General features: G+C 38.8%; 1 protein-coding gene across 6 annotated transcripts in view; it reads left to right on the top strand.

The window, feature by feature from the left end:
* The window catches only part of BAZ2B (bromodomain adjacent to zinc finger domain 2B), a 353162-nt gene that overhangs the window by 62616 nt on the left and 264069 nt on the right, over positions 1-26477 (top strand). For 5 of the 6 annotated variants that reach the window (XM_073305587.2, XM_073305577.2, XM_078847946.1 and 2 more), the window contains exon 3: positions 11047-11385. The gene's annotated coding sequence lies outside the window, so the exon portion shown is untranslated. Of the gene's footprint in view, positions 1-11046; positions 11386-11449; positions 11560-26477 lie in introns of those variants that run through there. The other variant, XM_073305571.2, reaches the window with a different exon arrangement.

The following is a 26477-nucleotide window of genomic DNA, read 5'->3' as shown; positions in this document are numbered from 1 at the left end:
CCAGATGGTCTTCACCCATTGAGCAGCATGCAATACCCATGCAAATGTATCAAGATATATCTCAGGGTCATAAGCGGGTCCCAATTGGGAAAGGACAATATCTGGTGCCTATGGAGTCACTTCTGAGTGGCCTGCTCAAGCATCACTGCCTGAAACTGCTGCTGCCATAGCTTGAAGAGCACAGCTTGCTCCTGCTGGGTGGCTCTCCAAGCATCCTGCTGCCCTTCCAGGAAAAGCTACTGGGCCTCTGCCTGGATCTGCTGCTGCTGCTGGGTTAGGAGTTGTATGATCTCATCCACGGTACATCTCCCCCAACCTTACGGAAAAAGGGGGAGTCAATTCCACTGTTGGAAACAAGTTGTGAGAGGCAGTGCTACTCTGTAGTGCCCCTTTCAGGGCTACAGGTGGTACTGCAGGTGCTCCCACTTTAGTCCGCATGGTTTGACTGTCTGTGTCGGGCAGGATACAGTGTCATACGCTTGGCATCAGTTTCTACACAACTAAGTAACAAAACAGCAGCTCAGGATTCAGCTGTCTGCACTTTTCTGCAAGGGGGGAAAACCCCTTCAAATGCTAGCAATTAGTTGCAGCACTTAGGAGACGGCCCTGACCTGCTCCTGGGTTCTCAGTTATTCCTGAGCAGCTCCTCCTCTGTCCCAGACTTATCCAGTGTTGTAGTAGCCAGGGAACGTACTAACAAACTTCAACAGGACTTTATTTTTTAAAGTGGAAATCTCTTTTCCAAGCTGCCGCTGCACCCTCAGTAGCTCTCCCTCAGCCTCTTAAACTCCTCCCCCCTCCTTCCTGTTTCCTGTCCTTTCAGACTCCCAACCGCCAGTGCTCCCAATTCTAATAATTACAAGCAACATCGAAACACCACATTCCCTCCTCTCTTAAGAAACTCTCCCAATTACAATAAACATTGTTGTTCTAACCACAGGACAAATAGGAAACAAGGCACTATACTGTTGACAGAAATATTACACTAAAAACACTATAGATACTACATAACATAGTCTCTAGTCCAGACAGGTGGTCGTCTGGGTCTGACAGGCCATCTCTCAAGCCCCGGTTGCAGTGCAATGTCTTGTTGTGTTGATACTACGGTGAAGTCATCCAATGCAGACTGGGTGTTGGTATAATCTCTTCTTGGTGCATAAGCAGGTACAAGATAAGAAGCATTCCGTACCCGCCCATCAGAAAGTCGATAGGTGTAAGGTCCCTTCTTCTCTATGATTTTAAGAGGAGCTGTGAATTTATGGTCCCCTTTGCGTAAAATTCCAGGTTTTCGTGTTCTAATGAAGGAACCACACTGAAACTTTGGTTCCTTAGCACCCCGCCGCTTGTTTGTGAAAGCCTTATACTTTGCTTGATTCTGTTCAACTGTTTTTCTCACATCATCCTTGGTCAGGGCCTCAGGTCGTGCCTTTAACAATCCAGTAATGTTCAGTTTAGTATTCATCTGTTTCCCATGCAGTAACTCTGCGGGTGATCGTTGCGTTGTGACATGTCGTGTAGCCCAGTATGCTTGCAAGAAATCAGTAGTGAAGGTTATCCACAATCGCCCTTCCAGTTTAGCCGTTTGCAAACTCTCTTTCAAACTTCTGTTAAGCCGTTCAATTTCCCCATTGGCTTGAGGGTAGTATAGGGGTGACCTTCTGTGTAAAATGTTCCCCTCTGCTAGAAAAGTTTCAAACTCCAGGGAAGTAAATTGACTACCATTATCTGAAACCAGTTCTTTGCGGTTACCTTCCCTGCTAAAAACTGAAGAGAGGAACTTAATTACTGTTTTTTGCGATTTGCGATGTAAACACTACCTCAAGCCATTTACTGAAATAGTCTATTAAGGTGATGGCATAACAACAGTCAATTGGAGCAGTATCAAAGGGTCCTACAATGTCAATTGCCACTTTTTCCCATGCAGATTCAGGAAGAGAAACAGGCTGTAATGGAGGGGTACATGTCACTGCTGTCTTATCATGCATTTGGCAAGTGACACAGGATTTTATGAGCGCTTCAGTTTGAGAGTCCATCCCTGGCCACCAATACAGATCCCGTAGTCGTTGTTTGGTTCTGACAATTCCTTGATGGTATCATGTGCCAGGTATATGAGTTTTGTCTGTAATTCTTCGGGCACAAGTAGCCGGTGTGTGCCTCGTAGCACACAGCCATAGAGCAAAGAAAGTTCATCCCGAACTATAAAATAAGGCAGCAAAAGAGGGTCAAGGTTTTTAGGGTTACTGGGCCATCTATGTCAGAAATTCCCATAGTTTTTGTTGAATTGGACATGCTGAACAAGCAGCTTGAAATTGTTCCTTTGTAACTGCAGTAAGAGTGCTTGTAATAAGCGCAACTACTACATCCTCATCCTCCGGTGGACCATCTGGTGAAGGCAAAGGCAGGCGAGAAGGGCAATCAGCTACTACATTTTGGTTGCCAGGCTTATATTCCAGTTCATAATTGAAAGAGAGTAGTCTTGCAGACCATCTAGCAATACAATATCCTGCTCTTCCCTGTCCTTTTGTGATGAGCAACGCTGTCAAAGGGCAGTGGTCTGTGCACAACTTGAACGTTCGGCCCCACAGGTGAGTTCTCCATTTTTCAGTAGCCCAGACACAAGCAAGTGCTTCTTTTTCGACTGTAGAATATTTTCCCTCAGCATTATTTAGTGTCCTTGAAGCAAATGCAACAGTCCTCTCTGTGTTGTCCTCATGAAGTTGTGTGAGGACAGCCCCAAGTCCATAATCAGAAGCATCTGTAGTTACAATTGTGGACAATGCAGGACTGAATAGTGCAAGTACTGGACTATGTACAATCAAGTCTATCACCGTTTCGAAACTAGCTTGTGCATCCATTATCCACACTAAGGTTGAACTTCCCCGTAGTAATTCTTGTAATGGTTCAATGACAGAAGCATAATTGGGAACGAATTTTGCATGCCAGGAGGTAAGACCCAAGAAGGAACGTAAGGTTTGCAAATCTGTTGGAGGAGGAGCATTTGAAATTGCCAGGATATGAGTCAGATCAGGTTTTAGTTCAGCCTGTGAAATTGTATGCCCCAGAAAGGAGAGTTCAGTTTGTCTAAATTTGCATATGGACCTATTGAGCTTGAGGCCTGCTTTGCTGATGCAATTTAGTACAGACTACAGGTAATTGTCATGCTCCTCCAAAGTATTTCCAAACACAATAATATCATCCAAATAGCACTGAACTCCATGTTGATTCTTCAAAATCAATTACATCATTTTTTGGAAGACACTTGGGGCTGATGCGAGACCGTATGGAACATGTTTAAAATGGAATACTCCCTCATGTGTAATAAATGCTGTGAGGTCTCTGCTGTCTTCATGCAACATAACCTGGTGGTATGCGCTCTGCAGATCCAGAGTAGAAAACATCTTTGCTCCACGGAGTTCTGCAAATATTTCTTCTATGTGAGGAAGAGGATGGCTGTCAATCACAATAGCTTTATTTGGCTCCCTTAAGTCCACACAAAGGCGAATGCCTCCACCCTTCTTCTGCGTCACTACTATAGGTGAAACCCATTCCGAGGAGTTAATCTCTTCAATAATGTCCTCTTGAACAAGTTTTCTAAGTTCCTCTGAAACAGCTTCCCTGCCTGAAAATGGTAAGCGCTGTAATTTCTATCATACAGGCATCACATTATTTCGCATTTTAACTTTATGCAGAAACCCATAAGCACAGCCGAGTTTCTCCTCAACCTGGTGTTGGGTCCCAGATGAAACTGGTGTGTGTACCACAAGAGTGCTTTGCTGAGGAAGATCAATTCATCCATTAACTACCCTGAGATTTAAAGCAGCCAATAACTCTCTGCCAAGGATAGGAGTGCCTTTGTGAACAATGTAGAACTCTGCAGTTACACAGCAATCACCAAAAGTAACTATTGCTGGCAGGCAGCCATGTACTGGAATATGGTTTTTCAAACAGCACACCAAATGAAGCTTGGGTTCAGTAAGAGGCACATCTCTAAAGTGATGCAAATAGATGGAATCAGGTAGTATAGATACTGCTGAGCCAGTGTCCAACATTAGCTGAATAGAGTGTGATTTGCCTGAGGGTACAGTGGAAACGTTTACCGTGCACTTTATTTGTTCTGGAATATGTGCAGTAGTGATTTTGTCCATGCTCAGCATAGTAACATCTGGTATTGTGACTGCATGCACCTGTTGATTGAACTGGCTGCTGTGATATACTTTAGCAAAATGCCCAATCTTTTTGCAATGATTGCACTGAGCTACTTTTGCCGGACATCCTGTGTAGCTTGCAAGGTGTTGTGGAGATCCACAGCGAAAGCATGCTTTTACTGCATTTTGAATTTGCTGATTTGGTGGTTTTTCATTAGTTGTCCTTTTGTAATTGTTTGTCTGCAGCGATAGTGAACTTTTCTGCAAAGGAGTCACAGCCTGGACTGTGCCTCTTGTATCCATGCTCATTATTTTGGCTTCAGCTGTAGCTGACTCAATCTCGATAGCAATGGTTATTGCTTTTTCTAGTGTAAATTGTGGTTCTAGAAGTAAATGTTCTCTTACACGAAGCATGGTTGTTTTCTCAATAAGCTGGTCTCTAATCATCTCATCTGCCATATTCCCAAAGTCACAAGTTGCAATCAGACTCCTCAGGGAAGCAATATACTGCATTATAATCTCCCCTGGTTTCCGCTCACGTTGGTGAAATCTGTAGTGATTAGCTACTACATTCACTTTTGGTACAAAAAAGTTCTTTAATGCAGTGAGTGCAGTCTCATATTTATTGTCTGCAAGGGGAAAAGTGTAAAATATATGCTGCCCTTCTGCTCCAAGGCAGTGGATTAGCAGAGCACGCTTTCTTACTTCAGAAATCTCTGTAGCACTGATTTCAAGCAGATAAGTCTCAAAGATATGGATCCAGACAGTAAAAGCAATTGGAGGCTCACCAAGGCTTTGTAGAAAGGGTGCAGGTGGGTTCGGAGGCAGAAGATCCATCCTCATCACCAAAATGTTGTAGTAGCCAGGCAAGGTACTAACAAACTTCAACAGGACTTTATTTTTTAAAGTGGAAACCTCTTTTCCAAGTTGCTTCTCCACCCTCAGTAGCTCTCCCTCAGCCTCTTCAACTCCTCCCCCTCCTTTCTGTTCTTTCAGACTCCCAACAGCCAGTGCTCCCAATTCTAATAATTACAAGCAACATCTAAACACCACACCCAGCTCTACCTGAGACTAGAGAAAAAAACTGGCAAGCCTTCTTACCTGGTCTTATGGTTCTTGATTGGTCGCTATTTCCTTCTGGACCTTTTAGGCCTCTGGAGAATTGACTTGTTGGTTTCCCCGTCTCAATGGATTTTCCTTGGGTGGGGAGTATCAGGTCACTGATGCCTCCAGCAGGAGACAGAGTAGGCCTGATAGACCCCATCACAGGCCTATTTTAATATTTATTATTTGGTAGAAGGATTACATTTTTTCTGCTCTTATTTATTTATTTTGTTTTTGGAAGAGCAATAGTACTGACACAAAACCATTTTATATATTATATATGTAGACTTTTGAAAAACAAATAAGGAGCAGAAATAGCTTAATAAAAATCAATATTCATGATAAAAATTGTACCAAAGTTTTGTGTGTGCATGTGTGCATGCATGCATGCATGCACTGATAGCGAGAAAAGACTCTGTTGTGCTATTCCAGAGTTAGTTGTAGTAGAAAGTAGTTTGGTCCTGCTGTTGTAGCCTCTCCAATGCCCCAGAGATATCATCTTCACATTACTGGTAAGCATACTGGAACAGCAGAGAAAGAGACCATCCCAAAGAATCCGTCCAGGTTTCCCAGAGCAACCTGAAACAGAACTTGTGGGATGTGGGGGTTAGTTAGTGCTGTGCAACTGCTTGTTTGGTGTAGTGCTGATTAATAATGCTAGTTATTGTAATACTACATCTTAGGGCCAGATCCTTGGCCCCTGCTAAGGTCCCTTTGTATTGCTAGATCAGTGCAAAGGGATCTTAACTGAGCCCTGAAGAGTCTGATGAGGATTCTCTCAGTATGGTGGAATTGTGGGCTAGTGTGAAGCTGGCATGGCAGATTTTATGCCAGCCCTTTCTGACTCCCCAACTCCCAGTCATGTCAGAAAGTTTCAAGATGGGAGAGGAATTGTGATGGGGGGCCAGAATGCAAGGCTGGAGCACAATGCATTCTGCTGAGACGTGGCTGGCAGAATGCTTGGAGGAACTGCTCTGTTTTATAGTAGGAGTTGGCATGGTTGCGCAGCCAGCCCAGGATCAGAAATATGATTTACAGCTACCTTTTGTCTCCCTTCCCTACTCAGTCATGCTCATGATCTCAGCATAGCTGAGAATTGCACCCGTCACCATAGTCTTATTCCTTGCAAGTTATGGTGAAGCCATTCAGGGTATGTCTATACTGCAGCTGGGAGTGAGCCTCCCAGTGCTGATGGACAAACTCATGCTAATTCAGCTTGAGTTAAAGCACTAAAAATAGCCACGTGGACATTGATGATCTGGTGGCAGCCTGATCTCTCAAGCTCAAACTCCCCTGGGATCTGAGCTTCGGTGGCTAGCCTGGGTCTCCCCTGGAGTCTTAAATATCCACACTGCTATTTTTAGCATGCTAGCTCAAGCCAAGCTACCAAGAATATGTCTACCTGGGGTTGGAAGTTTAAACATATTCTTAGTATGTTAATTCCTGAGGCTCCCAGTAAGCTAGGACACTGCAGATACCATTTTGGGGGGCAATCTTTCTAGGCTTTGACCCTATACATGATGTTTCAGTCCAGATTGCTTCTGATTCTTTGGGGATTCCTGTCTTGGCACTTGGTCCTATCCTTCCACGTGGCAGCTCAGGGTACCCATAAGCTATTAGGGCCATTCATCTGGGATTCTGTTAGCCTCTGCGCTCCTACATCACTTGCTTCAGAAGAGAGTCTGCAACAGATTGAACCCTAACAGCGAAATCAGAATTCCTCAGAGCAAACAACTCACAAATAATGATCAACAGATTAGTCTAGCTGCAAAGCCATTAAAGTTGCTCTATACTATATATAAACTGCATTGTATTTTTAAAAAATTCCCTGACTTTGTGTTCTTCTAAACTCTTTGATTATAGTGAGATGCAGTAGATCTTCATTCATCTGACTACTCTAGGGTGACATCATAAAATAGGGGTGTAACAGCATAAAGCCAGTATTACTTAGACACATTAAACTGTATAAATAGCCCTTAGAGAGTGATAGCATAAGCTCTGCTGTGCCAACAAGTATCTATGATAAGAATAAACCTCTTAAACCCAGAGTAAATTTTCTGAGCACGAAGGTTATGCTTTTAACTGGTTTCTACTGTGTTATTACTTTTAAACATGTTTTAAAGCATAGACTGTACATCATAATTGAATGAAATATTTAGTTTTTTATTAAATCAACCTCCATGCTTTTTTTTATTAGTAGCATGGATTTTCATGCTTATGCATCTATCCCTTATCAGTGGCATGAACAATAATATCAATCTTGCTGAAAGTTTCTTGTTTCTTGTGTGGCAAATATATTGGACTCTCTCTTTATGGTAATAAACATATATGCTTTGCAAACACCTCTGTTAACATTACAAGTAGGCCAACTGCTATCAAAAATGTACAATATTAGGCCCTGACCTATGTAATAAATTCTGTGTGGGCAGACCACTACGCCGACACAGAGCTCCATTGAAACCATTAAGTTTAGTGCAGCTCTATGGGGGCACAAAGGTCTGCCCATGCAGAGTTTATTGTGGGATCAGGGCCTAAAGTCCTATTCCAGCAGATGCTTAAGTATGGTTATAAGTCTACTAATGTGAGTAGACCCTATTGAAGTATATAACTCTGATCCTTCAAATATTTATTCATGCACTTAACTTTCAGCATGTTAACAGACCTATTGACTTCAATAGGATTACTCACATGTGTAAAGTACATATGTGTAAGTGTTTGCAGGCCTGGGGTCTTACTTTGCTCTATTTCTTTTTTTCCCCCTAGGTCATCTTCCATGCAGTTTGTGACACTTCTGCATATTGCATAAATTTGGGGGTGGAATTATCTAAAGAATTCTTTACTATCAAAATAATGAGTAGTAGGAGAAGCAAAGGGTGAGATATTGTGTTGGTTTTATTTAAGGAGCACTTACATTGGAAACCTAGAATGTCCAGGCTCCTGCATTTTTTAAATTAATTAATCAAACATAGGAAGAAACAAGAGTCCTATTTTTATTGTATACATGCTGCAGTTTTAATTTGCATATTTTTTTATCAAGGACTACAACTTTAATACTGCCTAGGAGAAGCCAGCCAAAATTTGAAGCTGTGAACCTTTTTGATGTAATAGTTAATCACTTTAAATGCATCAATAGGATCCTGAAACAGCAGCTTCTGTTGAATAAGCATATTAAAACAAAAGAATTTTAATACATTTATGAATGTAGTTAAGTTTGCACTAGTAAAACTGATTTCTTTGTGGCTATTCTTACAATCAGGTGCCAGGGTCATTGTTTCTTTATGAAACACATTTTACTCTAGAATACAAAGTGCTATCTACAAATTCAATAATATTTTCAATTGCCAAATGAAGCCAAAATCAATACTTAGCTTTCCAGTGAGAAGTGTAGTGTTTAAATTTTCAACAATAAAATGCATTCCTAGTGGCTTAAATTAGAATACTTCTCTAAACTTTATTTTGATTTTGTATTTTAAGTGCTTCAATTCTGTAGTGATGATGGGCACTATAGAAAACTAAATGGAGTATATAACAGAATAACTTTTTTATTTATCTTGAGAACATGGGTTGGTTTGGCTTACTAACCATTTTAAATAAATTGTCTGTTCTTTACAATAGTGCTAGTAATAATTAATATAAGGATTTCCTTTAAATATTAAAGGCAGAGATATTTAATATATCTGCATAACAGCCAATGCTTTGTATAGTGAATTATCTAAATCCATTGTTTATTTCTACGTATTTTAAAATCCTATTATCTCTTAAGCACAATACCGTTGTGTTAGAAAATGTATGAGCTTTTGATGCATAACATTCTGAGGAAAATGTCTCTTTTATTATTTCCATACTTATATTCTTATCCACATTTTTTTTCAAGAACATTATTAGTAAATTTTGAGGTTAGAGAAGTACTGACCCAATCAAACACGTACAGAGCTTGGCCTCTGAGTTAATTAAATATGGGTTAATAACATATTATAAGGAAATCATTGTCCTTATTACAGTTATTAGGTAGTTAGTCAAATTATACCTTCAAAGGAATGCAGAGCATGGAGAACTCAGGATTAAATTATGCATTTGAACCTTAGGCCAGCTTTTACTGTTGAGACAGTTTGCTGCTAAGAGAAATTGTGTGTCATTGAAATTAAATGCTTTTCTGGTGATGGAAGGTTCCAGTTTTTAATGAAATTACTGAGTGTCGTGTAGTGAAATGATTAAAATCTGTATTCCGGGAATGTGGCAGTGAAAAAATCAATAAATGCTAGCAAAGCTTTGCTGCTGGATGTGAATCTGGGGAATGAAATAAACTAGTACAAAAATAATAATTAAAAACATATCAGCACATTAATTTATTTAGCATCAGTCTCTTGAGACATCATCTTCACTAATTTTTAGCATACATTTTACTGTGTAATGAGAAGCTTTCTTTTCACATATTCCTGTTAGACAGGCAGTATTTTTGCCCCTCCCCCAGTGTTCCTGCATTGCAATCACTGTGCTTGCACTTATTATGTTACAAATGACCGAGGTAAGGCTGACATTCTCATTGCATGCAAAAAGACCTAGTCTGCCAAGCTTTTTTTTTTTTCCCTAATGAAGCAGCTTTGTGAAATCTCCCCATGTGTTAATACTAATGAAGATCCTCCAGCACAATTAAAATCACAGCCAGTGGCTGAAGGGGAAACACAAAACAATGGCATCTCTCTAAATATACATATTATTTCATGTTGAGATCAGCTTTGTTTAGCAGTAGTTTTAAAATAAAATTTTAAATTCTATACAGTGCTAAATAAGGTGAGCAAGTTCAATATTACATTTTCAGAATGCAAGAAAATGTTGTGTAAGAGACATAATGAAATAACTTTACATTTCTTGAAGTAAGTTCTTGATTATATTTTAATATAGCTTTAAATCTTTATTTTTATAGTTCATAGGCAGCAGTGCTTTGGTTTTTAGTGCAACTTTAACGCTGGCCTAGCTTGACTTTTTTTTTTTTTTTGACAAAAAGAGAGAGAGAGAGCGAGAGAAACCACGTGTATAATTTAAAGGGTTAGAGTAGGGAGGGGCCAGTTTTTGCTCTTCTTTCACAAAATAGCCTATTAATTCAATTGTTTTAGCCAACCAGCATCTCCGTTAGTCAAAATAAAATGCTCATATTTTATAGACATTCTGGAAAGTATTTTTTAAAATATCCACAGTAACAGTTGAACTATTTTAACACACCCACGTTAAAACACCGTACAGTTTCTGATCCTGTTTGTCTGTTTTACTTGGATTTGTTTGGATTTTACTTTGTTCCTGTCATATCATCATAAGACTTGTGCATTACATCTAGCATGACTCGCTGATGTACTAGGCTGGTTCAAAAAATGTCTGATTTTGTGGGTTTCTTGGTTTGTTTTTTTTTTTTTTTTTGGTAGCAGGCTATCATTTGCTCCCATAAAATCTTTCTTGTAATTATAAATTAAATTTATGTTCAGGTTAAAGATTAAAATGCATCTAAGAACTACTTTAGACAGCTATGAAGGACTAATGCATTTCCCTCCCAATCTATTCATTAATTATTTAATAATCACCGAATGTGGATTTATTATGTTTTTCCCTTTTATAAGACTTTTCGATAACTTTTTCTAGTCCGGGGAATACTGGACAGAGTATATGTAAGAGAGAGTTAGTCTGTGTGCACTTGGGGAACAGAAATGCAACTCTTTTCCTTGCTCCTTTTCGTTGCTGATAGGTCATTTATTACTAGGGCTGAAATGAGATAAACAATTCTCTCTCTTTTCCCCCTTGTTAACAGCAACTTTCATTGTTGAAGAGAGAAGAGCCTTGTTGGTTGACGTCACTTTTGGTTCATGAAGGCTTTGCCTGGAACTGAAGCTGAATAAACCTTGAGAAGAGAATCTGCTTCAATCCGCTGCCGCTGCAAGGAACTAACCAGGGAGAGACAGCGAGAGACAGACAGAGAAACAGATACACCCAGAGAGGGTTACACTCTCCCAAATTTCCCCACCCCTCCTTGGTGTTTCTTTACACACTTCTTGAGGGTGTTGGACAGGGAAACGTTCCTGACACACACACACACCCATCCTAATCTTCAGCAACCCCAGAAAGGGGAGATCTCTTCCAAACTAGAAAGGTGAGTTAAAATCCCTCTGCCTGCTCTCCCCGGATGGGAGGGAGGGATTTTCTGTTAAGGTGGAAATGTGAAATATTTGCCAGATTTCAGGACAAGGAAGGAGGGACGGGGAGATCGTGCTCGGATGGGCAAAGCTGCTATGGGAGTTGGGGTTTCGGTGTTCTGCAGCCGCTGGTTTGTATCATCCCTTTGTTGCGGTGGGTTGGTTGTGCCTTTGGGGTTGTGTGTCCCATCGGAAAGGGGCTGACCTTGTCCACTCGGGTTTGGGGGGGTGGGAAGGAGGGGAGAGAGGCTGTTACTGTGCGAGTCCGGGGGGAGGGGAGCGCGGTCCGTGTCCCAAGCGAGTTTAAACTTTATTCATGGCTCCAAGTGTGTGTCCCTGGGACTGGCTGCCCGGCTCCGGCTCGGCCGCCGCCGGGGCTGCTCCGCCGCCGCCGCCTGGGCTGGGAGCGCCTCTTTGTGTCTCTGCGCTCTCCCCGCTCCCTCTGCCCGGCTCGCTCCGGCTGCCGCAGCTCTGGGCATGTCAGCCAGCTGCAGCCGTAGGGGCGACTCCTTCCCCTCGGGCTCCCCTGCCGCTGCCCAGCGGGGTACGTAGCGTGCAGCGAGGGGGCCCCCGGGAGCTCGGAGTGTGCACAAGGTAAGAGGAGCCCGCCCGGTTCAATACGGCCGTGTCTCTGTCTCCCGCTGAGCTCGCAGCGGCAAACTCCCCCTCTCCCGCTTGGCCTCCCCCTCCCCTTCCCCCCGGACTCTTTTATATCCTTTTATTTCAAAACGTGGCATTGTAGAGTTGCTCCAAACTCCGCTTTGGGCGTTGAAAAGGGCGGCGGGCGAGTGGAGTGGGCTTGGGAGAGACCAGGGAGACAGTCTGCCTGCGCTGAGGGCTTTGCTGCTTTCTTCTCTTTCTCTCTCCCTTTATCTTTTGTGTGTGTTGCTTCCTTATAAAGAGAGAGAAGCAGCTGCAGCCCTTGGTCGAGTTGTTGAAATTTATCCCTTTGTGTATATTACAATATCCTCCATTTTTCTGCCCTCTAAACAACAAGGCTTTCGCCATCTTGGGCAAATTTTTATTCCCAAGTCTGTCTCTCTCTTTAAGGGGGGGGTGGGTGGGTAGGTGGAAATCTTGAAAGTCCTGCTGGATAAGGCTCAAAGTTTAGGAAATGTAACAGGGACAGACAGTGACGTCATGTAAAGTTTAAGGGGAAATTTTCCAAGTGTGTGTGTGTGTGATTTTTTTCCCCCATGGGATTTCTGATCTAACGTGTTGTGAGCTGCACTTTAAAGTGAGAGATGTGTAGTTTATCCTGCTAGAATGCATATAGTTCTTAAAACTATGTGCTCCTTTTCTGGCATTTTTGTAACAGGTGGAGAAATATCTATTCTTTTGAATTACTCTCAGTTTTGTGTTCTGGCTTTGTACTATTTCAGATATAAATATATATTTCACTATTTAAAAATACAAAGTTGTTATATGAAATAATATTTCATTTGTGGGTTAGCATTATTTGTATTTACAGCAAATAGTTATCTCATGTGAATTTACATGAGACAACTTGGTCCAGAATCTTCTTTGAAGGAGTGTAGAGCTGAAGGTGAAGGGGGTTAGGGAAATTAAGTTATTTTTTAAAAATGATAGATTCCAAAAGAACCGTTTTAACAGTATTATATGTATGCAATAAACTGTTTGTAAAGTACCTGTAGACATTATATGTATTTTGGATTATGTTCCAGATGCTGTATTCTGCAGTTGGCAGAATGTAGTTAGTATGCTAATAAAAAAAAAAAATACCAACAGCCACAATTCTGAATCACTTTACCTCTGGTTATAAACTCTTCTATCCGCTACTGTGAAAAGGAAAACAGTAAAATATAGTGTTTGTTTAATTTACTTGTCAATGATAGTCTTTTCATCTAGTAAAAGTTCGCCTGGTCACATGGTAAAACTTAATGAAACACTGAGTACTTCATAAATAATAGGTACTGTAAATAGAATTCTAATTTTCCATTCAGTTTCCTACATTCATTTTACCTTCTGCATATTTTTATTCACACTAACAAGAACATGAAACTGTCTGTATTTAATTTGCATTCCCTTTGTCTTCAGGATTGAGAAAAACATTGGTTACGATTAACTTAGAAACTAATAGGAACAGGTCTTAGAACATCAAGAGATTTCTTTTTTTTCTCACATACTCAAAATTGAATGATATATTTAACAATATGTCTTTAGGTAGGAAGTATGCTTTTTTGTTAACAAAAGTCAGATATTTACCTGAGTATGTTCTTTTAAAAAATGCTTTAGAAAGCCTTGATGAATTGAATGTCTGCCAGTTATGTGAATTGTAGGTAGATGAAAATGTTTAAATAGTTAAAAGCCCATAGAACAGATGGTTCTAAATTATACATGCAACAAAAGCCTAGAAGATTTGGCAGATTATAAATGGTGAGCAACAGAGGATAAAGCAGTTTAAGAAAATGGTAGTTAAGTATATTTGATGTCTTTCGCACCTATTGTAAACTGCACATTTTTGTCACAATGCTGCATAATCAATAAGCCAGACAGCATAAAGAAAATTGTAGTTGAAACAATTTTCTGTATTGGATATATCGAGAAGTTAGGAATCTTAAGTATTTAAGGGGGATATCTTTGGTGTTCAAGTAATTTTAAATCCAGTTTGGCAAACGAAGCTTTTTTTTTTTTTTAGCTTACTGATTCTTTTAAAAACTATAGCATATAAAATCAAACATTGATAAATTTATATGTAAATATGTACATTTTGTGGTATTTTAATCATGTGTTAGTAGAAAAAATCTTCGTTGGAGGAGCAGCTAATAGTTTCTTCCTATTATTGACTGACTACTGTTTTGAAGGAAACATGTAAATAAGCTTTCTGTGAGTACTATGTATTGACATAATAAACTGTACAATTGCCACACTAAATTCTCATGCTATGAATTTATTTAAATAATTCTAGTATATTGAGTTACTTAAACTTGACTGTTTCAACAAAATAAGATTAATTTGAAAACTCATGTTAAGGGTCGTAGTTCATATGGTAAAATTAGTTTGGAGCACTGTTTTATGATACAATTTACTAAATGTTGTGTAATTTTTGGGGAAATAGATGGTTTTCTGTGTTCACTTCCTGGTAAGATGCTTGAATGTTTCTTAACAGAAACAAGAACAATATTTTTTTGTATTACACAGGGAGTAAACACTGGTTGAGTATTGTAAATACATTAAGCATGAATACTAACCTTGTGGATAAGACCTCCATGACTGATTTTTTTTTTTTTTTTTTGGCAAGGAAATTATTTAAAATGCAAATAAGAAAGTAATGAAAGTCTCTAGAATTTTTAGTTTCTATTGTCTTTTTTTTTCTTATTTCTTTATTTGCATGTTTATTATAGAATTGAAGTGTAAAGGAGCAGATGTTTTGCCAAACATCCTGATGTGTTGCTTTTTCTTATGGGAGTGCGTAACTGTTCCTTCTGATGCATCGACTTGACAGCTGGTTGATTTCATGGAGCTGCTAAGAAGCCATTAGTGGTGTCATTGAATTGAAACAGAACAGTCACTCCCAGCTTGAACTGCAATTGTTAATGTCTTTGTTGCTACTTTTGTGTTCCTACACAAGATGTGGAATATCACAGTTGCAAGAAAGTTTGTGCTTTCTGTCTGATCCCTCTGAATTAGTGAAATAATGTGTTTAGTGCTAGATTGCTTTTAGATTCACAGTATTCTTATGGCATATCCAGCACTAGGAGATCCAAGTTATTTTGCCAAGTCTAGATCAACTAGAAATGAAACTTACTACAAAGAAACTACGATAGTGCTCTTCCAGAATTGAAATTATTTCACCAAGTTTATTCTTAGTATACTAGATTCCTTGGAGGGTTTTTAATTTGCCTTTAGTAATTTATATTTAAAAATCTTCAAAACCAGGTTTTAGTTTTCTTCCTTTTTAAAAATAAATCTAGGGGCATATCCTTAAATTGATTTTAATAGACATTTTAGCTTTAAAAAGTAATAGTATAGTATGACCCATAGGTATTTTTTTTCCCCCTTAAAAAAAAATTGAAGATATTTTTTATAACACAGACCTGATGAAGGGCCAAATTGTTCTTGCTTCACTCAGGTGAGTTGGCCATTGAAGTCAGTGTGATGACTTGCCTAAGGCCATCAGGGTTTCCCCCAAAAATTTAAGGTAAACCCCTCAGATTTCCTTGTCCTCTTACTACTGTTTGTTTTGGTTGATGATATTAAATAATTTTATCAACTAGTCTGTGTCCTTTTTTAAATGCTACTAGAGAGCAGTCAAGAGAAACACTGACAAATTTTAATGAGAAGAGAGAACAGTGTATTTCAGACTTATGTAGAATGGAACAGTCTGGTTGAACACTGACAAAACAATGTAACAGGTAAACTGAATGCTTTAAAGAAATGTATGGGGGAAAATACAGGACACTAAAATAGGTACAGAGGACAATTAAAACTGCGCCCCCCCACAATCTGTGCCAAAAAAGCCCAAGTGGGTAAGAAACATGAAGATAAGCAGCAGTGATGTTTCTGTTTTTGTAAAGTTTCAGTTGCACCAATATTTTTTCCTTACATATGATCTGTTCTATTGTTAATGCTTTTGTAGTTGTAGTTATAATGGAAGCATTGCTTTAGGGTCATTACCTAAGTGAGTACGTACTAAGGGGTTTGGAGTTCTTTTATGTTTACTCTTTAGGGATGAGTAATGGAAACAATAATATTAGTAAGATCAACTTAGAAAAGGTACACGTTTTCTAATTTTGCTCATACATTCAGAAACAACAAATGAGTCACCAAAGCGCTGCATAAGAAAAATAATCCTATGGTACGTCAAACAGTAGTAGTTGCACTTATATTTCGCCCAAGCTTTTCAGAGCTTCATAAAGATGGCTAACTACTAGTTTCCCTATACAGAGAAGTGAGGTGACTTACCCATGGCGACACAGCAAGTCAATGGAAGTGCTGGGAACAGAACGAAGGTCACCTGACTGAATCAGAGGCAGTGCTAGCCCGTTATGGGCCCTAAGCAGGAATATTTTTGCTCCCCCCCCCCCGTAGCCCCCCAACACATACTAAAAAAGTGAATAGGGGGCCCCCTTGAGCTGCTCGAGGTCCTAAGCAATTGCTTAGTCTGCTTGTGCCTCACACCGTCACTACGCTGAATCAGTACTGTAACTACCAGGTCTGTAACTCCAGAAATGAAAACCTTTGACCCTGATCCTGCAGAGACTTTTGATTACTCTCATGTGTAAAGTTAAGCATGTGCATAAGCCTTTGTATGTTTGGGTTCATAGTCTACGTTCAGCCTGTAAAGTGTCAAATATGATGAATATTTTCATTAATCTGTGTCTTTTTTCATTTTTAATCTAAAATATGAAATAACTAGATAATTAAAAAAAAAACCTTGTTATTTCTTGTTTAGGGTTATATACTGCCTTTGGTCTACCTAAAGGAATTCCTTAGAGCAGTATCAAAACACTTCTTTAATGTAGTCTGTAAGTCATGTACAACAGTTTCCTCTGAAACTTTATTGTAGAGAAAGCAAAGAATAGCTTTCGCTGCTACAAATGTGTCTTTGGTTTTATTTTAATTTATGAGCAAAATTTTTAAATTTTGAAGTTTTCTGGTAATATTAGTAAGTAACAAGACTGATAGTTTAAAGCAACGCTGTCAATGTAAAAATCCCACATCTGTCTGTAGGTTTTTGCTAATGTTTAGAGATTAGAGGGAAAAAAATGTTTTTTCGCTTTTTAATTCAGTTTGTTTACTTTGTGCATTTGATAGCACTTTTGTTAGTTTAATCTTTTGTTTGTGTGGGTTTTTTTCAAACAGCAATAGAAAAAAGAATAAATAGTTATTTTTTAAAAAAAATAAATACAAAACTGTTTTCTAACTCTTAGAAATTGGCCAACGAACTCCCAGGAAGATGTAGTTTCTGAAACTATTTCTAACACTTAATCCCCCTCCGCCCCTCAATTCTAGATCTGAAATTGACACTGTCCCTCCAATTTTCATAGAAAGGAGATTCTAGTCTCTTAATGTGTAACCCATACTGTCATCTGCTTCCTTGCACACTTCAGGTGTTATGATTTCCCATATGTGAAGGGGGACCATATGACTATCTTTGCATTTGATGGCAAGGAGTTGAATGAGTCAAACCTTGGTAGTTTAGAGCCATAGGTAAAGATGTTTCTAACCTCTGTGATGGGTGTATGCAGAAAAAAAGGTGATGGCACTGTCAGAATGCTTGGGCCCAGTCCTGCAAATACTATCAGGTGTAGCAGTGCTTTCCACTGAATAGTCTCATTGTGAGACTGCTTTTAGTAGTACTAAGCGATGTGCCTGTTAACATTTGCAGGATAAAATTCTTGGTGTGTTTTTTAATAAAATGTATTTAGTCTAAAAGGAATTAAACTAATTCTTCTAAAATGAAGTGGTGGTCCAAAGTAATGTGGTCACCTCTCCATCAGATAAACATATCTGGTTTTCCCCCAGGTCTGTATATGTAGAACTTAGTTATTATTATTGCATTGGTCCATCAGATGTGTAGAGACATCATTATTGTCATCTAATTTGTTGCAAGTCACAATAAAACATTTTAAAAATTTGGAAAAATTGAACGTTCTGTGTAAAATGTGCCTTTAATAAAATTAAATAAGAAATTATACTTTGTATCTGATTTGATTTGGAATTTTAAATCAATATTTATATATTAATATTTAGAAAGAGGAAAAATACACCAGTTCAGTTGGTTTGAGCTTTTGAATTGTTAGACTGTTAGATTGGAATTTAAAATTTTAAAAAAATTGTTAAAGAATTACTTACTTGATGATTTAAAGCACTTTGTTAAACACACGTTTAGTCAGAAGTAGTGACCTTATTTAGTAGTGACTTTGTTGCGCTGATGAATTTTAACAGTTTTTGCAGTAGATGAATGTGCTTTGTGAAAGATAACATTTGCATTTTATAAAAAAGTATTTTAAGAGACTAAAATAACTGCAGTGTGAGTTTAAGTGAACATACATAGTATTTAAAAAGAATGAGGCATTCTCTGTAAAAGAAATCCAGCTCTAAGATAATTATTGCATTGGTCCATCAGATGTGTAGAGACATAATTGTGTGGTTTATTTTATTTTTTTTACCCTGTTTTCTGTTCTTACACTTTTCCACAAGCATGCACTCATTAATCAAAGATGCTGCACTCCTGCTGAGGGCAGAGAGGTTCATCAAATTGGCAGCCGGTTTGGTGTAAAGAACGGTGTACTGAAGCTCTTAACACATTGGGACATAAATAAATCTAAGGTCTTTGTATGCAAACCCTGGAGGTTAATACTGTATAATTCAATGTCCTGTCTTTGTTTTTATGATTGATGTTTTTAAATGTTTGAAGCTTGATGCAAGTCTTCTAGGTCAGGGCTGACAATCTGATTGGCTGAAGCAAAAATGCATTAGGTTGGCAGAGGGACTTTGAGTGTGCAGTAGAGATTTTGATTTTTTTCCCCCCCCTGAGAGATCATTGTCATATTGCCTGAGCTGTTATAGGAATGTTCCAGTGATTGACATCCCCTGCTGTGATAATGGACCTAGTTCATGAAATGCCAATAGTTTGGTCCTATTTGTCCTGAAGCTTACTGCTATTTGTATCCTTAACAGAGCTCACATGTAGAACAAGCAAAAACTACTGGGATTTCTCTAGAAATAGTGCTGGGATTTGGCTTTAACATGAATTGGTTGCATATTCATAATTTAAGAACAGCTGGTTACAGCAAGCACATAGTCATTTGCAAGCTATTATAAACCATTCCACTCACACATGGAGCTTGTGCTTGAGCTCCTTTCTTTTTATTGATCTACCTGCATTTAAAATCTGGTCACTGCTGCCAGAGAGGACTTTCATTTTAGCTGCGCTTGCAACATAAGAACGACTTCAATTTTAAATATTTAATTTTAACTAAATACTGAATAAAATGATAAAGTACGGGGTTTGAAGAAATAAACTGCAGGGATCAGCAGTGACACAAATCTAAAATGCAAAATCTTGTTTTTGTAAGGCAGCCTAAAAAATACATCATGCAACCTTTGTAGTCCTTTGATTGCTTGTGTTCTTTTGAATAAGAAATCTTTGCTAAATTTAGCCAAGGTTAAGTTTTCAAAACCAAAGTTATTAAAATGCATGATTTTCACGCTTTGCCCATGCATGACTTTGAAGGGGGGAAACTCCAAAAATATAAAATGTGTAACAAAAATAATTTTGTTTGAATAGTACTTAATACCTTGGATCTATAACAATCTTGAGAAGTATCACAAAGCAAAATTTAATAGACAGGTTAGAGATTGCTTTACAAAAAACATACCTATCCATTTTTGAGCAATGAAAAGAGTAATGTCACAGAACATATGCTTATTAATAACAGCCGTCAGTGGTATATATGGGCTGCGTTAGTAAATGTGAAGTTTTGTTTTAAAAATGTAAAGGGTCTCGATTTTTTTCCATGCACAGGAATAAAGTGGCTGCTATTATTGGATTTCATTGCTATTGGCAACTTTTCCTTATCTTTCCTTGCCTTAATGGCTAGTGGCTGGAACTCCTAGAGAAATTATTACTTTTTTGAGGGAAACGAAGAACCCAATTCTTTGAGGTATTGAGCATTCTAAGCTTCTATTGAAATAAAAGGGAGCAGAGAGTGCTCCATATCTCACAGGTTTAGGTCCATTATGAAATTAGTTAAAAGCTCATGATCTGGTGTCGCAGGCAGATGAGACTGCTGAAAAGTCATGTCACATAAATTCTTGCCCGGTGAGTGGAGATCCTGAAAGCTGGCATGTCTTGCACATGAAGATAGTTTAATGTGCTAATTAGTTACAGCACTTTTTAAAAGGTTAAGCCTATAAGAAGTGCTAAGTAGTATTTTTCCTATGGGAGTTCTGATAAGTTCTTATGTTACCACTGAGTTTCCAAGTGCTTCATTTTGAGGTGAGGAAGAAGCAACTAGGAGACATGGTGAGGAGAAGTAGCAGTTTGGTGCAAACCTATTTGACTCAGGAGGCTAAGGATGCAAGAGGGAAAAGTGCTGTGTGGTAAAAATAGCTTGTAAATTAATTTTCTACAATATCTGTAGTGTTAGAAGAAACCATTCTAGCATATCCCCTAGCGCATCCAATGCAAAGAGAATCGTTTTATTTTCTAAAATCTCTTGGTGGATATTAGAAACAATAGGAGGTCATTGTGGCTCCCGCAAGGAAGCTACGCTAAGCGGGTCTGGAAGGAAGTAAATGGGTGTTTCCCTCCCCTCTTTTTGTCTTTAGTTAAATTGGAATAGAATGTTCAGCTGTAGCAATTGTTGATGCTTCATCAGACAGTGAGTCAAACCCTGTTACCTTCTTTTCAAGAGAGATCATGCTGAAGGGCTACTGTGTGGTTGAGGATAATGTCATCGTTGAAACAGGACTGTATCAGGAATAAAGCAGAAACAGTCCCATTTTAGATTTAGTTTTTTTGTTGTTTTTTTTAAAGCGTGATTAATAGCAGTAGATTCTAGTTCTGTTGGCTGGTGTAAGTATTTAGGATTTTGTTGATAGCATGCAAAGGGATTAAGTAGTATGACTACTGTATAACTACTGGTATAGTGACTACTTTACATTGTTAGAAAGATATAGCAATTACCTAGCACTGGTGGAGAAAGTACCCTTCCCTACAACCATACTTTGAGTGTGTCAGAGAACAGGAGTGTAAAATGTTGGGATGGGCAGTAGATGAACTAGAGGTGCAATGATCAATAAAGCCCTTAGTTGGCATATTAGAAGGGGTCAAGAGCTGTCTTGTGCTTGGCTAGAGCTATACATACACTTGCCAAAAGCTACTAAAGAAAAGATTTAGTGTAGAAGAATATGTACAATTTTGTGCTGCTTCATTGAAAATAGGAGAGTAATGCCTTCCTAAACCAAAGTAGACTATTGCACTTTGACATATGTGATGTAGGCAGGCAAATTCTATATCTTTCATCTGTTTATTGGTGTAGTCTTCAGTAATTTTTGTAGTAGTCAGGTGGCATTTGTCCCTTGCCCTTCTGGTTTCCCCACCCTTAAAAAAAAATTTTTTTTTGCAGGATGTGTCGGGTAGAGTGAAGAAGATGCATCAGGCAGTTGTTACATTTACTAATTTTGAAATATATATAACTAGGCCTTTACTTGTGGAATATTATCTTTCATGTAATACGTTAGAATGGTGAACATATGTATTCATACAGTAGATTAAATGTAGGAATGGAACGGGAGAAAGGAATCATGTCACAGATTGATGTGAGCATTTTATATAGCTAATGCTTAGCAGCATCCAAAATGCACTTGCAGAAACATAACCTTTTAGCCTGGCTCTAAAGGAAAGCACTACATCATCAATGTCTTCCTGTAATGTTAGCTGCTATTGTAGCATCTTGGAATATTTTTTTTCCCTTTTACTTCATTGGTATAGTAGTCGTTTTTAGTGACAGGTTTTTATACACATTTATAATATTGTTCTTGCTCAAGTATGTATTTTAATCATTGATCAGCACTTCTACTATCATCACTATTCAACCCGCTATACAGCTTTTATAAGGCACAGTTCAGAAGATGAGGCTGTTAAATATGCAACAAATTAATCTGCTAATATAGGTAGCCTATAGATGCCGATAAATTTTCACTGTTACTCAGTGTTGCACTTAATATGTAATGTAAGTACAGTTTACTGTGTACTTCTCCATAAATGATTTTCATAGACCTGGCATTGAAGTGTAGCCTTGTGGTACTATCTGTCTTAGGTCACAGAAGATAATATGTATTTGGGGAAATGGTATGTGATCATATAATGACTGTATTGTAATGCGGTTGTTTGTACAACCATATCTTTTGGTACTTCCTAACTTCCTTAGTGGTCAAGGGTAATGTTATATTTATGTAGTTGTTGTAGTTTTGGTGACTTGTAAAATAATTTTAAACAAGGCATGAGAAATCCATATTCTGGAGTGACACCAGAATGCCCCACGCAATTATTTTAGGAGGCAGACAGCTCGGAAGGAGCACCTCTCCTGCATACCATAGGAGGTCTGCAGCCTGGGGTGTTAAGTTGTTTGAGTTTACAAAATGCATTTGAGGGGGATTTCCTCCTAAAAGTCTTTGTGAGGCTGCACGAGCCCTTCCTTTCTACATACATTGAGTGTATCAGGACTGGATTGTTTCAAAGGCATCTTACAAGACCCCCAGAGGCTGAGGGAAGAACACTGGTCTCTTCCTTCAGTTCCTGCTCTTTTGGTCACCTTCAGCAACATAGATGAAAAGACTGCTAACTTAATTTAGCTGTGGACGTGCAGCACCCAAAGATGCTTAGTGCAAGTAACCAAAAGGACAACCAAAAGCAAACCCAACCTATGCATATACTTGGTATGTGATTTTTTCAGATGGTCATAACTTGGTTAAAGCCTAGTTGTCTCCAGTAAAAGTCTTGCACTGCTCTTTAAAGAGGGCTATTTCAGTCCCAGATTTCAAGTGTTAACTTCTTGGGTTTTTTTGTTTAAAAGGCACAATAACTTATCTTATACATGTGATGGAGAGAAACCCCATTGCCTTCTACATCCACATTTTCTTCTCACTCAAAACTGGCTGAGCCATTTTCTCAAAGTTTTTTGGTGGAGGCCAATCATGGAAAATGTAACCCCAAAAAGTGGAAGTTGTAGTAAGTTATATGACTTGCTAAAAAAAAAGCCGGTAGGTTGCAATCAGTAATTTTTAGCATTAACTGTAGTGGTCATAAAGAGCATCTTGTCCTAATGCATGAAGATTGAATTCAGTTTTTCAAAATTGAATGAGTAATTTTTAAAGTAGCAGCATTTTTGATATATAGAAACAGGTTATAGACTATATTTTACTGGGATTTGATCAGCCTACATATGCACAGTTGGTCTTGCTGGATTATAAAATTAGACAGATTGCCAGGTAGCACTCTGATAAATTGTACATAGTCTTCCTTTAATTGAAATAAGGAAGAATAAGTAAAGTATTAATGCTTTCTTTTTTGTTTTCCTGAGCTCATGAAGGATGTGCTTATCTGTGGATGTTTTCATTTTGGGTGTACTATAGGATTATTCTGGAGGGAGCCAGGCTACACTGGTTTGGTGAGAAGGGATATAGGGTGTGACCTAGGACTCCTATTGGTTCATGTATGATATCTTCTAGTGCCAAACATGTTGGTATTGGACTTGGAGAGAAATCATCTGACAACAACAAAACTCCTATTATAATTAAAATAAATATATTCTTTGGCTGTTGAACATTTGTTTAGCAAGCTAAATACCAGTAAGCATGAAAGCCATTGAGGACAAAAGGTACAAAATTGGCTCAAAAACCTCATGAATAGGAAGAAGATCTGATATTCGGCATGACACCATTGTAACAGTGTCTGAGGTTATTTCACCCATATGTCCACTTACATAAGAAAGGAAATTACATTTTCAACATGAATTTACTGAATCCATTGTAGAGTTTGATTTAGTAGCCTTCTGATAAGGGATTTGTTTATGACACTGTCATGTGGCTCTTCAGTTGAGGTTACAAAACAGCAGTCAAATGTGGGCTGGGAAACTATATCAAGGAATCCAAAAATAGGTAGGCCTTTTTGGAAAGTGTTTTCAAACCGTTTTTCAGAATTCACAGGTCCCAAGGTGGTTTTTGAAAAGTGCTTTCTGATTGGAGTTGGCTGTTTGTGTGACTGATGGCTTCTGAATTTGTGAGGGTTTTATTTTTTTATGTCCATTGCATACTAAGGTGGGTTTCATGTACTTTAAAGCTGGGGTTCTCAACCTTTTTCTTTCTCAGGCCTCCCCCACATGGAATAAAAACTTCACAGCCCACCTATGCCACAGCAACTATTTTTCTAAATATCCAGTAGATTAAAAAAAGCCAGGGCCGACATTAGGGGGTAGCAAACACGGCAATTGCCCAGGGCCCCAAACCTCAGGGAGCTCCGCAAAGCGAAGTTGCTTGGGCTTTGGCTTCAGCCTCGCATGGCAGGATGCAGGCTTCGGCTTTCTGCCCTGGGCTTCTGTGAGTCTAACATTGGCTTTGCTCTCTGGTTTATTTTGGAGGCCCCCCTGAAACCTACTTGTGCCCCCAGGAGCCCCCAGACTCCAGTTGAGAACTTCTACTTTAAAGGATATCTTCAGCAAACTTTCTGTTAACTATAGGATGAAAGTTTTGCCCTAGTGTTTTATAAACATTTTAATAAAAGGGGCTGATTGAATACTAACATAAATATTGTGCTCTTTCTGTGATATGAGATATTTATACTGTCTGCATATCAGGGAGCAAAAGTAATAGATCACTCCAATGAAGTGGAGCAGAAATTAGAAGCTGGACACCAAAGTATGGGAAGATGTATATGCATCATCTTCCATGAGAGATAGAAGAACAATCATCTTTGGTTTGCAGTCATACCCAGATGATCATTCTTCTGTCTCTGTTTCATTAGTGTTCCTTTCTGCACTTTTCCCCTACTGATAATATGTTGGTATTTATTGGACCCTTTATTCTCTCTTTCTGGAGAGTACAGAAAGCAGCTGTCAGAAAGGATCTTGGGGGCTCTCTGAGACCCAAAGGTACCAGCTGTAATGGTTGAGCTCAAGATACTTTCCAAGAACAAGGAATTATAGGACAGCTGACAGAGAGAGTCCTAGTGAATAGTAGCAGACAATGCCTTCAATGCTCAGATGTTTCACAGGATCCAGTGCAATATGGCCTTGAGCAGCTGTGACATCCAGCAGAAAGGATGTTGTTGTGCACCTGAATGGTAAAGGCACCTGCTGCCTATTCTCAGTGTAGACAGACAAACCTGCTGGAAGAGTTCCAGAGAGGTGAGGAGCAAGAACTTCACAGAGAAGGAAATGGTAAAGAATAGTGCTTGGGGAGGGGATATGTCCCATGTCTTGGAATACTCTACATGACAAAGACATGATTAAAGTGACCTTGTTTCAACCAACCAGCAGCTAGTTGTTGATTTGTCTTGAGCTAATGGCTAGCTGCTCAATAGTTTGTATTTAACTATGACTGAATACCGCATAGTGCAGAACTCATCTCAACAGATTGCATTTGGAAACCCAATGGCAAACGTGCTAGGAAGAAACAGAGAGGGAGAAGTTGTTTTTGTTGTTTCTATCTTTAAATGTCTGGGAGGTACTCAACTATTGTGGTGGCAGGAGTCACTTGAGTACATAGATAAGTGCATGTGTGCAGAAACACATGTATACCTATGAAGTGTGAGTAAGAAATTATGAAAAAAGCATCTTACTGGCTGATGACAGTTGTTCATGCTTTGAAGATCTCGGGGGGTTTTCCTGAAAACTGGGGCCTTAATTCGTCAAGCCATACTTAGGGGAATATTCCCAGTGAAGTCAAGGACAGCTTGTTTGATTTCTAGGACCAGGCCTCTAATCTTGTAATTTAAGTTTATTAACATTTTAAAGTATTCAGCTCATCTTTTTTTTTTTAATTTATTTTTGCAAACTGTTGTTTATGCCTTAGCTGTTGTTTGTCCTTTACCTTTTGTTTTCCCTGATGCTACATCAGTTGCCATGGAAACAGGAGCAGAACTGGGGAACCAGCAGCCAGCAACTGAAATTGACACGCTTCTGGCTGTTCAACCTGTTTCTGCCTCTCTTCCCATGGAAACGGATGACTTATTAGGGAAAATAAGGTAAAGGTTTAAAAAACAATTTTGAAAACTTTCACTTCCTGCTTGATGCTGTTCTGACCTCCAAAAAGCAGCTGAGTGTGTGTGGTGGTTTTGGGGGTTTTTTTTTGGTGTGTGTGGATTTCAGCAGTTGGCTGTGAATAGAGAGTTTGCAAGTGCCAGTTGGCCGAAAACCTCCTACGCTCTTCAGGAATCAAAAGGCTCCTGAAATCTACATAGTACTTTAAAATCTAGGGAGAAAGTTGTGTGATGTGGTATACATAAAAATCGCTCTTGTTTTAAAAAATATTGTGTACTTCCCATTAAAGACTAAAAATTGGCATTTTAAATTAATTT

Source organism: Lepidochelys kempii, chromosome 11, assembly GCF_965140285.1.
Source record: "Lepidochelys kempii isolate rLepKem1 chromosome 11, rLepKem1.hap1, whole genome shotgun sequence".
Lineage (NCBI taxonomy): Eukaryota > Metazoa > Chordata > Testudines > Cheloniidae > Lepidochelys > Lepidochelys kempii.
The sequence above is the reverse complement of the archived record's forward strand: the minus strand, read 5'-3'. Positions and strand labels throughout refer to the sequence as shown.